This window comes from Sapajus apella, unplaced genomic scaffold (assembly GCF_009761245.1).
Source record: "Sapajus apella isolate SASKATOON/1434 unplaced genomic scaffold, GSC_monkey_1.0 scaffold10, whole genome shotgun sequence".
NCBI lineage: Eukaryota > Metazoa > Chordata > Mammalia > Primates > Cebidae > Sapajus > Sapajus apella.
Window position 1 is genome coordinate 7,999,968 of NW_022436950.1, and position 13,483 is coordinate 8,013,450.

General features: G+C 36.7%; 1 protein-coding gene across 2 annotated transcripts in view; it reads right to left on the minus strand.

Annotated features, from left to right (window-relative positions):
• The window catches only part of DIS3L2 (DIS3 like 3'-5' exoribonuclease 2), a 385,644-nt gene that overhangs the window by 233,709 nt on the left and 138,452 nt on the right, over window positions 1-13,483 (minus strand). The window lies entirely within an intron of this gene.

The window sequence follows — 13,483 nt, forward strand, 5'->3', positions numbered from 1 at the left end:
AAAAATAATTTTAAACTATCATATTTCTATATTGCATTAGCACAATAATAAGAAATTAAGATTCGCTAGTAATATTTAACGTCAAAAGAGATAATTTTAATAGAAATTAAAAACAATATTATCATAATAATGCTATGCCATCCTAGGAAATAGATATTAAAAAGATTTATTTGAGAAGTTCATTATAAAAGCTTTATTCATGTCTGATTGATGTACATCAAGATTTTTGAAATAAATTTAATCTTTAAAACAAAACTTCAGGAAAAAAAGAAATACACAATAACCCCACCAGCCTTCTTCTATATGAACAATAACCTGTGGGAAAATGTCAGAAAAAAAAATTTCTTTCAAATTAATACCAAAAAAAAAAATTCAAGTTTTTCCTAATAAGCAATGTGCAGGATTAATGTTATCTATAAATTACAAAATATATTAAGAGGACCTAAGACTCATAATTCATAATGTAAATAGGACTGATAAATACTATGTTCATGCATCAGACAATAAATAGCAAAACAGGGCACAAGCAGCTCCCTACTCAAAAAATCCACAATTGAACAAAAGAAGGCAATAGATTTTAGCCTAAATTATTAAATTACAACTCCACAGAAAAAACCATTATTACCATTACTGAAGCTTTTAGCTAGAAAGAACTTCCGGCGGGGTGCGGGGGGTTGCAGGGAACAATCCAATAACTAATTGAAGCTAAGGAACTGAAGAAGCACTGAAATTCCTCATAGTAAAGAATTAAAATATTTGCCAAAGTCCTGTCCAGCATCAACTATCATCTTCAATGGTTCTCCAAGAGCAGTCTGAGATCCTGGTCAGAGGGCCTACAAGGTCAAAACTGTCTCATGAGAAGATGTTGCTTACCTTTTACACTGTCATTCTCCCACAAGGGTAAAGTAGGGGTCAGTGAACTAACCTGACCAGCAGACCAAAACCAGCCATGTCCATTCACTTCCATATTCTCTCTAACTGCTTTTACACTGCAACAGAATTTAGTCGTTCTAGAGACCTTAGAGCTCACAAAGCTGGAAATATTTATTACCTGGCCCTTTTACAGAAAACCTTTACTGACCGTGCTCTCATGACTTAGCGAATGTGTGTTTTATAGTCTAGTGGTTTCTAGAATTTTCTAAGACACTAGATTTAAGGTGCGTTTTACAGGTTAACTCAGTTTGTTCTCAGTATTTTGACTGTGGTTACACCTGCTATAATCGCATTAGCCTCATTAATACCTTATAAATCACTATTCTGAAATCTGAAGTTTTCCTTAAATGTACAGTCAGTCTTCCATAGCCCTAGATTCTACATCAATGGATTCAACCAACCATGGATCAAGAATATTTGGAGAAAAAAAGGTTGGGCCTGTGAACATGTAGAGGCTTTTTTTTTTTTTTTTTTTTTGTCCTTGTCATTCACTGAATAATATAACTATTTAATAGTATTTATATTGTATTAGGTATTAGAAGTAATCTAGAGATGATTTAAAGTATATAGGAGGATATGCATAGGCTATATACAAATATTATACCATTTTATATAAGGGACTTGGACATCCCTGGATTCTGGTATTCTCAATGGGTCTTAGAATCAATCCTTCACAGATACCAAAGGACGACTGTACATTGAAACACAACTAGATATACATTTATTTTGCAATAATAATTTTAAAATTTCTTAGTTTTAATTTAAAAACAGAAATATCAGTAGATATAATCTACATATGCAAAAGCACTTTGGGGTCTTCAACAACTTCTAAGAGTACAAAGGTATCTTGAGACCCAAAAATTTGAGAATCACTGGTTTAAACTGCTTCCTTAGAGTTTACATTGATAAGCTGTTTGAATCTACATAAGAATGTTCTCAGTGAATACTGATAATGAAGGAAAGGAGGCTGCTTAAAGTTAAAAAGCTTTACATATTATAAAATAAAAGTTGAAAATAACTCAAATTCACAAATATGTTCATGTCCACATTAAAAATGAACCACAGAAAACCTCTAGGTAGGCTGAAGCCATCTTTTGCGCTATGTAGTGGTTCTGAATCTCCAATCACCCTTGTTAAAGGAGAGAGCAACTATGGTGAAGAAATGAACATGCAGAATGTGGTGGGCTGACCCAGCGCTCTATGACTGTGCTTCACATGCTCTAAGGTACAGGACAAGAGGACAGTCAGGTGGTGGTGAAGACACAGATCCTGGAGCTTCTGCACTCTGTGAGCAATGCAGAAAAGACAAGAGGAAAGTAAAGGCTTTAATGAAGCTCCACACCAGAAATTATCTGATACACAGGCAATATTGTAGGGATCACTGTGCAGTGAGATAATAAGACATGAATGGCATGCAATTCATATAAATTATTGTAGTCAGTATTAATCTTCCCATAACTAAACAAAGAAGCTCTGGAATCAGCTGTGGGGACAAGAAAAAGGGAAAGAGGAGTAATAGACATCTGCAGGGAGGTACCTCTTAAGGAGTTCCCCCGTCACTGGGGACAGAAGGCTATGAAAGGTGCCTGACACAAGGGAGGAAGATTGGCTCGTTCACCTTTGTATGACCCAGGACCCAGCAGAGCATCAGAAGCATCATAATCATTCCATAAATGCTGAGTTAATGAATAAACAAATGGCAGAGGCAAGTGGCACAGGCTGCAATGGTTTTAAGAGACAGAGCAGGTACCACGGAAGAACCCCAAGCTATTCATGACTCATCACAGCCTCCCTGATTAAACTCTTACCAATATTGAAAAATATATTTACTCATAGAGGTTTTTAAACTAGAAAGAACTTCTGTCATATTTTGCCCAATTCTGATTTCGGAAGCAGAGACGGGGCTCGAACCTTGCTTACCTTACTTACAGCCCACTGCTTTTTCCACTGTCCCAGGCTGCCAATAGCTGAATGCCTACTCAATGCCAAGTTAAAAAGACAGAAAGAATAAGATATCAGAGGATAGGCAGGGCATGGTGACTCATGCCTGTAATCCCAGCACTTTGGGAGGCCGAGGTGGGCGGATCACCTGAGTTCAGGAGTTCAAGACCAGCCTGGCCAACGTGGTAAAACCCCGTCTCTACTAAAAATACATAAAAATTAGCCAGGCATGGTGGTGTGCCCCTGTAGTCCCATCTACTCAGGAGGGTGAGGCAGGAGAACTGCTCGAACCCAGGAGGCAGAGGTTGCAGTGAGCCATGATTGCGCCACTGCACTTCAGCCTGGGCAACAGAGGGAGACTCCATCTCAAAAAAAAAAAAAAAAAAAAAAAAGATATCAGAGGATAATTCACACTAGGAAAAAGTCTCATAAAATAAATTCACTTTGCAGTGGGGGTCAAATTTTCTAGTTTATACTGGAAAAAATACTTTATATATAACAAATGTTAAGTTATTAACGCAAGAATATACTACTTAGAACAAAGATTAGAATAAGAGGGGTTCTGCATAATTTTTGACAAATCATATGACTACATGATGTGGTCTCATTCTGTTTGACTTTTGCAGGAGGTTCATAAAAACAACCATGTTTACAAAATTGCTTGAAGGCTTCATTAATTTTCCCAAGAATTTCTCCTTATCCACTGTTAGAAATCTTTATTAAAGATTTTTTTTTTTAACTGACATGTTGTGTGATACATTGGAATTTTTAATGGGAATTAAAATTGTGACTGACCAAATAAAAGTGATTTTTAGAAAAAACACCCAGCTGAAAACAGCAGTCCTCACTATATTTGTATTGAACAATAAGCAATAATTATTTTATGCTATAGAATAACTTTGGAGCCAAAGATGGGATGAGCAATGCCAGCTCTTGAAATCCCCACCAAACTGTAGAATATTGCAATTTTTATTTTTCAGTAATCCACGGCGTATTTTTTTCACCCAATGTTTTATTTTAAAGATTTTTAAATTTACCAATAAGCTGAAAGAGTGATATTATGAACACCTATTGATTCACCAATTCACATATTGTTACATTTGCCCCCATTCTCCCTTGATTTTTATATGCATGTGTGTTTGCAAACACACACGACCACACATAGTTTCTTCTTTTTTCTGAACCACTGAAAGTAAGTTAAAGACATCAGGTTACTTCACCCCAACCATATTAGCCAGTATCTCCTAAAAATAAGGACATCCTCCTATATATCTGCAATATCATTATCACACCTAATAAAATTAATGATAATTCCAAAATGTCACCTAATATACACTCTAAATTTTAACCTCCCCAACTGTTGCTACCATATTTTTTCCCCAATACAGGTTCTAACCAAGCTTCACACAATATTTTTAGTTAGGTCTCTCTTGCTCTTTCTTCCTCTAGAACAGCTCCCCTTTTTTTACATGGCATTTAATTTAATCTTATTATTTCTCCCCTGGTATCATTAACTTATTCCAATATCCCCTGTATTTCCAGTAGGCTGGAAGTTAGGGCAGGAGCTTTGATTCAGGTGAAACATTTTCAGTATGAATGCTTCACAGATAATGATATGCAATAATGTATCCCATCAGAAGGTACAAAATGTCAGACTACCCCACTTAATGACACTGAGCTTGATCAATTGGTTAAACTGGTGACTACCAAATATGTCCACTATAAAAGGATATTCTGCCCAGTGTCATTAATAAGTCAACTGTGGCATGATACTTTGCACCCATGTTAATATCTTAGCCCTCCAAAATCTTTATCTCAATGGTTTTAGTATCCAGCGATGATTCTTGATTGAATTACTAAACTAGGGTTAGATAACCATGAATATAATGGTTAGGAGGACAATAAAAGGAGAAAGAATATAATGGTTAGGAGGACAAACCTATGGCTGGTTCTACAACAGCAATACTGATTATGTAGTAGAATCCTTGAATCTCTAAAGAGCTCTTTCAAAATACCAATGCTTAGCCCCATTCCAGATCAATTAGAATGATCCTAAAGCATACTTACCAACTGTATAACTTTTCTGCATCTTGGGAATAAAAATGACTGGAATACTGAAATAGATACTATTTATATTCCCAAAATAGACACTATACTAGGTATGTTCTGAGGATTAACTAATTAACATAATGAGAATTAATTACAAAGTGCTTAGACAGGGAGTAGCACATTGTAAATGTTCACTAAATACTGGTGATTAATATGTGTACAAATATTTACAAATAAATATATATGAATATGCATGTATACAAAAATATATCTGGATATATTCTAGCATACCATATGTATATAACAACACAACTTCAAAATATATCAAGCTACGATTGACAAGACTGTAGGAAATATAAATAAATCAAAATGTAGGAAATACAAATAAATCAAAATTTACAGATAGATTTTTAAATATCCCTCTTAGAAACTGACAGATAAAGTACATACAATAATAAACAGTTTATTATGAAGGGGAGAACAATATAATTATAAACCAAGTTTGTGGATACACACACACACACACACACACACACACACACACCTTTCAAAGCATATGTAGACTATTTACAAATATAGACAATATAATACACTATAATGGAAGTATTCATAAACTATAAAGAAGTAAATATACAGGCCTCCTATATTCTCACTACAATACAATAAAATTAAACATTAACAAAAAAATAGCAAAATACAGAAATTAAATAGCCTTAATAAATAACCTAGTTATAGAAGAAATCATAAAGAAAATATTTAAAACTGAATAATATAAACACTGAACACAAAAATCTGTAGAATAGAGCTAAAGTCTTCAGAGGAATATAGGTAGCTTTAAAAACGCCTCAAAACAAAAAAGGTTAACATTAATAAGCAAAGTATTCAACTCAAGAAGTTGGGGAAAGGGCAAAAAAGCAACAACCCTGGAAAATAAGAAATTAAATTAAAAAGTTAAGGGCAAAAAAAAAATGTTAAGGGCAAATATCAATAGTACACAAAACATCATTATCAACAATAGAGTAAAAAGGCTGGGTGCGGTGGCTCATGCCTGTAATCCCAGCACTTTGCAAGGCTGAAATGTGTGGATCACCTGAGGTCAGGAGTTCAAGACCAGCCTGGCCAACACAGTGAAACCTCATCTCCACTAAAAAAAATAAAATAAAATACAAAACTTAGCCAGGCATGGTGGCAGGAGCCTGTAATACTAGCTAGTCAAGAGGCTGAGGCAGGATCCAGGAGGCAGAGGTGGAGGCAGAGGTTGCAGTGAGCCGAGATCATCACACCACTGCACTCCAGCCTAGACAACAGAGCAAGACTCTGTCTCCAAAAAAAAAAAAAAGAGAGAGAGAAATAACATAACTGAAACTGTTCTTTAAAAAAATTAATAAGATAGACCCTTGGTGAGCAATAGTTATCAAAGAAAAAAAAGAAGATTCAAATAATTAAAATATAGAATGAAAAGGAATACAAAAGTACAGACACAAAGGAGAATATAAAGAGAATATAAAGAACATTAGGGATATCTACATGCTAATAAATTTGAATGGAGAAAGTCCCATTAAATTATGCCAAAATTGGCACAAGAATTGATAAAGAATCTGAACAGACCAATTAATATAAAAGGATTAAAACAGCAAAGATCTTGCCTCCAGAAAAACAACAGGTACAAACAATTTCACAATGAGTTCTACCAAATTGCAAGGGTTCATTCCTGTTTTATACAAGCTGTTCTAGAAAAATAGGAAACTCTCAGAAACTAACCAAGACATTTCATTAGATTATTATAATCTTGATTCTAAAAAACTGAATGACAAAAAAATTAAAGATCCATTTTAACATGATACAAAAAATACTACACTTGGCCAGGCACGGTGGCTCATGCCTGTAATCCCAGCATTTCGGGAGGCTGAGGCACGCAGATCACTTGAGGCCAGGAGTTCAAAACCAGACTGGACAACATGGCAAAACCCCATCTGTACTAAAATTACAAAAATTAGCTGGGTGTGATGGTGTACATCTGTAATCCCGGCTGCTTGGGAGGCTGAGGCAGGAGAATCACTTGAACCTGGGAGGCAGAGAATACAGTGAGCCAAGATGGCATCACTATACTCTAGCCTGGGCAATAGAGCAAGACTCTGTCCCCACCCTCCCCCAAAAAAGGCAAAAAAAAAAAAAAAAAAAATACTACACTAATATCACCTAAGTGAATCCAATCATGTATTTGGTTCATAGACTTAGCACAGAGAAACCAGATGATAATCTGAATCAATAAAGTTTAGCAAAAGGCAAAACTGCAAACTTAATAAAAGATTACAAAGGAGAATATCTTTGTGACCTAGAGACGGGAAAACTTAAAAACCCATAAAGTGTATGATAAATTTTACTGCATTAAAATTAAAAAGGTTTGTTCTATGAAAGATACCACACAAAGTTAATAGGCAAATGACTAAATGACAAAATGAGAGAAGATATTTGTAAAACTGACACTAGAAAAGGGATTACATAGAAGATAAGAAATTCCTACAAATCAAGAAGAGAACGGTAACCCTGATGGAACAATGGGCAAATAATATAAAAAAGAAATTTATAGAACTTAATCTATACTATAAAAATTAGAAAGCTGGGCCGGGCACAGTGGCTCACCTGTAATCCCAGCACTCTGGGAGGCCCCAGCACAGTGAAACCCTGTCTCTACTAAAAATACAAAAATTATGGTGGTGCGCGCCTATAGTCCCAGCTACTCAGAAGGCTGAGGCAGGAGACTGCTTGAACCCAGGAGGCGGAGGTTAAAGTAAGCCAGGACGGTGCCACCTCACTCCAGCCTGGATGACAGAGCAGACTGTCTCAAAAAAAAAAAAATTTAGAAAGCTGGATAATCCTAACTGGTGTCAGAGATGAGGAGATACAAGGAGCCTCACACATTGCTAGTAGGAGTGTATACTACAATCATTCTGGCTTGGATGGAAGCTTCAGTTAGTAAAGAAAGAACTGTTCCTCTGCCTTGTTTTATCCTCTGTGCATATTTCTTCTGCAAACTTCTTAGGGAAGAATGTCTGGTCTAGCATAGGATTTGGGTCCTGACCATCTATTACCTAGTTGACTACATTGTTCACCCAGGCTAAAAGACAGGGAAGCAAAAATTTCCACTGATGACATTTTTAGGCATACCCTAGGCCAGAAGAGAACTTGTTCCCTTGAAGGGAATGACCCAGTCATGGTAGGACTTATCACCTGGTAAATTAAAGAACTATTCGACACTGAATAACCAGCTGTGATACCCAGGTAGCACACCATAGGCCCTGGGTAAGACTCTGAGACATGCTGGCTTAAGGCGAGACACAGCGTATTCTCAACTGTGGTGGCTATCGTGAGAGACTCCATCTGCCTGAGAAAAGCAGAGAAAAAAAAAGGAGGACTTTGTCTTGCACCTTAGGTATCAGCTCAGCCTTGGGAGTAGAGGACCAGGCAGGATCTTGGGGTCCCTGATTCTAGGCCTTGGCTCTTACATAGCATCACTTCTAGACCTGCCCTGGGCCAGAGGGGAGCCCACCACTTTGAAGGGTAAGTCCCAGGCCTAGCAATATTCATCACCACAAGTTGACTGAAGAGCCCTTGGGCCTTAAGTGAACATTGGTGAAAGCCTGGCAGGACTCCCCGTGGGTCTGCGGTGGTGGCAGCCACAGGGTGAGGTTCATCTGCCTATGGAAAGGGAATGGAAGGGTGAGAAGGAGGACTGCATCCTTTGGTTTGAGAGCCAGCTCAGCAGCAGGACAGGTTTTTGGGTTGTGGTTACAGTGGGCCTTGCATGAGACCCAGTGCTGTACTGGTTTCAGGTCTGATCCAACACAGTCCCAGTGATAATGGCCACAGAGGTACTTGGGTCAGCCCACTCACAGCTCCAGATGGCTCAGCACAGAGAGAGAGACAGAGAGACCAGAGAGAGAGAGAGAAAGACAGAGAGAGAGAGAGAGACTGTTTGTTTGTGAGAAAGTAAGGGAAGAGAACAAGAGTCTGCCTGGTAATCCAGAGAGTTATTTCAGATTTTATCCAAGACCACCAAGGTGGGACCTCTACAAGTTTGCAAGAACCACAATGTTACTGGGCTTGGGGTAATGCCTAATGCAGATATGACTTGGATTACAACACCCAAATCCTTTCAAATACCTGGAAAGCCTTCCCAAAAAGGGCAGATACAAATAAGTCTGGACTACAAACACTGCAATAAATACCTAACTCTTCAATGTTCAGACACCAATGAACATCTACAAGCATCAACACCATCTGGGAAAACATAACCTCATTGAACAAACTAAATAAGGCACTAAGGACCAATCCTGAAAAAACAGAGATATGTGACCTTTCAGACAGAAAATTCAAAATAGTTGTTTTGAGGAAACTCAGAGAAATTCAAGATAATAGAGAAGGAACTCAGAATTATATCAGACAATTAACAAAGAGACTGAAATGATTAAAAAGAATCAGAAAATCTGGAGGTGAAAATGAAACTGACATACTAAAGAACACATTGAGAGTCTTTTAATAGCAAAATTGATCAAGCAGAACAAAGAATTAGTGAGCCTGAAAACGAGTTATTTGAAAATACTCATAGGAGACAAGAGAAAAAAGAATAAAAAAGAATGACGCATTCCTACAAGATCTAGAAAACAAACTCAAAAGGGCAAACCTAAGGGTAATTGGCTTTAAAGAGGAGGCAAAGAAAGACATATGGATAGAAAATTTAATCAAAGAAATCATAACAGACAACTTCCAAAATGTAGAGAAAGATAATATCCAAGTACAAGAAGGTTATAGAACACCAAGCAGATTTAACTAAAAGAAAACTACCTCAAGGCATTTAATAATCAAACTCCTAAAGGTCAAGGATAAAGAAAGGATCCTAAAAGCAGCCAAAAAAGGAAAGAAAGAAAGAAAAAAAAAAAGAAAGAGAGAGAGAGAGAGAGAGAGAAAAAGAAAGAAAAGAAAACACAAGAAAAGAAAAAAGTAACATAAAATGGAGCTCCAACACATCTGGCAACAGATTTTCCAGTGGAAACCTCACAGTGGCATGTTTAGTGCTGAAGAAAAAATACTTTTACCATAGAGTAGTATATCTGGTGAAAATATCCTTCAAACATAAAAGAGAAATAAAGACTTTTTCAGACAAACAAAATCTGAAGGACTTCATCAACGCCAGATTTGTCCTATAAGAAATGCTAAAGGGAGTACTTCAATTAGAAAGAAAAGAATAGGCTGGGTGTGGTGGCTCATGCCTGTAATCCCAGCACTTTGGGAGGCCAAGGGGGGCGGATCATGAGGTCAAGAGATGGAGACCATACTGGCCAACATGGTGAAACCCCATCTCTACTAAAATACAAAAAAATTAGCTGGGCATGGTGGCACGCATCTGTAGTCCCAGCTACTTAAAAGGCTGAGGTGGGAGAATTGCTTGAACCCAGGAGGCGGAGGTTGCAGTGAGCCGAGATCGCGCCACTGCGCTCCAGCCTGGTGCCTGGCAACAGAGCAAGACTCTGTCTCAAAAAAAAAAAAAGAAAAGAAAGAAAGAAAAGAACATTAATGAGCAATAAAAAAAATCATCTGAAGGTACAAAACTCACTGACAAGAGTAAGTACACAGAAATATTCTAACACTTCATGGAACTCTGGTGTATAATCTTTCTTTTAAAAAGAAAGATTAAAAGATGAACCAATTAAAAATAATAACCATAACAACTTTTCAAAACATAGGCATTATTGTAAGATGTGAATAGAAACAACAAAAACTTTAAAAGTGAGGGGATGAAATTTAAGTGTAGAGTTTTTATCAGTTTTCATTTTGCTTATGTATTTATTTATGAAAACAGTAGTAAGCTGCTAAACCTTCAAATAATGGATTACAGGATAGCATCTGCAATACTGATTGTAACCTCAAATCAAAAAACATACAACAAATACACAAAAAATTAAAAGCAATAATCATGTCATATTACCAGAGAAAATCACCTTTACTAAAAGAAGAAGATGGAAAGAAGAGAAGACCAAACACAACCAGAAAACAAGTAACAAAATGGCAGGAATAAGTCCTTACTTATCAATGATAACATTGAATGTAAAGGACTAAACTTTCCAATAAAAAGACACAGAGTGGCTGAATGGATGAAAAAACAAGACCCAATGATCTGCTGCCTATAAGAAACATACTTCACCTATTAAGACACACATCAACTGAAAAGAAAGAGATAGAAAAAGACAGTCCAAGCCAATGGAAACCAAAAAAGAGGAGAAGTACCTATACTAATATCAGATAAAATAGATTTCAAAGCAAAAACTATAAGAAGAGAAAAAGAAGGTCACTATATAATGATAAAGGGGTCAATCCGGCAAGAAGGTATAACAATCTTAAATACATATGCACCCAACACTGGAGTGCCCAGATATATAAAGCAAATATTATTAGAGCTAAAGAGAGAATGATAGACCCCAATACAATAACAGCTGGAGCTTTCTTCCTTTTGTTTTTTGTTTGTTTGTTTGTCTGTTTTTTTGAGATGGAGTCTTGCTCTGCCACCCAGGCTGGAGTGCAGTGGCATAATCTTGGCTCCCTGCAGCCTCTGCCTCCTGGATTCAAGCGACCCTCCCACCTCTGCCTCCTCAGTAGCTGGGATTATAGGTGGGCACCACCATGCCTGGCTAATTTTTGTATTTTTAGTAGAGACAGGGTTTTGCCATGTTGGCCAGGCTGGTCTCAAACTCCTGGCTGCCTTGGTCTCCCAAAGTGCTGGGATTACAGGCATGAGCTACCATGCCTGGCCAACAGCTGGAGATTTCAACACCCCACTTTCAGCATTTGACAGATCTCCTGGACAGAAAAACAACAAAGAAACACCTGACTTAATTTGCACTATAGATCAAAATAGCCCTAATAAATATTCACAGAATATTTCACCCAATGGCTGCAGAATACACATTATTTTCCTTAGCATATGGATCATTCTCAAAGACAGACCATATGTTAGGTCACAAAACAAGCCTCAAAACACTCAAAAAAAAAACTCAGAAATAATATCAAGTATTTTCTCTGACCACAATGGAACAAAATTAGACATCAATAACAAGAGGAATTTTGGAAACCATTCAAATACATGAAAATCTAAAAACATGCTGATCCAGGTTCTAGTGTTAAGAAAAAGAAAAAAAAATGCTGAATGACCAGTGGGTTAATAAAAAAATTTTAAATGTGCTGAAACAAATGATAATGGAAACACAGCATATCAAAATCTATGGGATACAACAAAAGCTGTGCTTACATCAAAAAAAGAAAAACTTCAAATAAACCACCTAACAATGTATCTTAAAGAACTAGAAAAGCAATAACAAACCAAACCCAAAATTAGTAGAAGAAATAATAAAGGTCAGAGCAGAAATAAATGAAATTGAAATGAAGAAAACAATCCAAAAGATCAATGAAACAAAAAGATGGTTTTCAGAAAAGTTAAACAAAATTGACAAATCTTTAGCCAGGCTAAGAAAAGAGAAGACCCAAGTAAATAAAATTAGAGATGAAAATAAAATCACTACAACTGATACTGCAGAAATGCAAAAGATCATTAGTGGACACTATGAGAAACTATATACCAAAAAATTGGAAAATGTAGAAGAAATTGATAGAAACATATAACCTACCAAGATTGAACCATGAAGAAATCCAAAACCTGAACAGACCAATAACAAATATAACAGACCAATAACAAGATTGAAGCTGTAATAAAAAGTTTTCCTACAAAGAAAACTCAGGACCTGATGGCTTTACTGTTGAATTCTACCAAACATTTAAAGAAAAATTAATACCAATCCTACTCAAACTATTCTGAAAAACAAAGGAGGAGGAGGGAATACTTCTCCAAACTCATTATATAGGGCCAATATTACCCTGACACAAAAGTCAGACAAAGACATATATTAAAAAAAAACCTACAGGCCAATATCACTGACGAATATTAATGCAAAAATCCTCAACAAAATACTAGCAAATAAAATCAACAACACACTGAAAGGATCATTCATCGTGAGCAAGTGAGATTTATCCCAGGGATGCAAGCATGGTTCAACATATGCAAATCAATCAATGTGATACATCATAACAACAGAATGAAGAATGAAAATTTTAATTTAATTTTCATATGATCATTTCAATTGATACTGAAAAAATACCTGATAAAACTTAAGATCCATTCATGATAAAAACCCTAGAGGCTGGGTGCGGTGGCTCATGCCTGTAATCCCAGCACTTTGGGAGGCTAAGGCAGGTGGATCATGAGGTCAAGAGCTCGAGACCATCCTGGCCAACATAGTGAAACTTCGTCTCTACTAAAAATATAAAAAAAATTTGCTGGGTGTGGTGGCATGTGCCTGTAGTCCCAGCTACTCAGGAGGCTGAGGTGGAAGAATCGCTTGAACCTAGAAGGCAGAGGTTGCAGTGAGCCGAGATTGTGCCACTGCACTCCAGCCTGGTGACAGAGCAAGACTCCATCTCAAAAAAAAAAAAAACCCTCAAAAAACTGGGT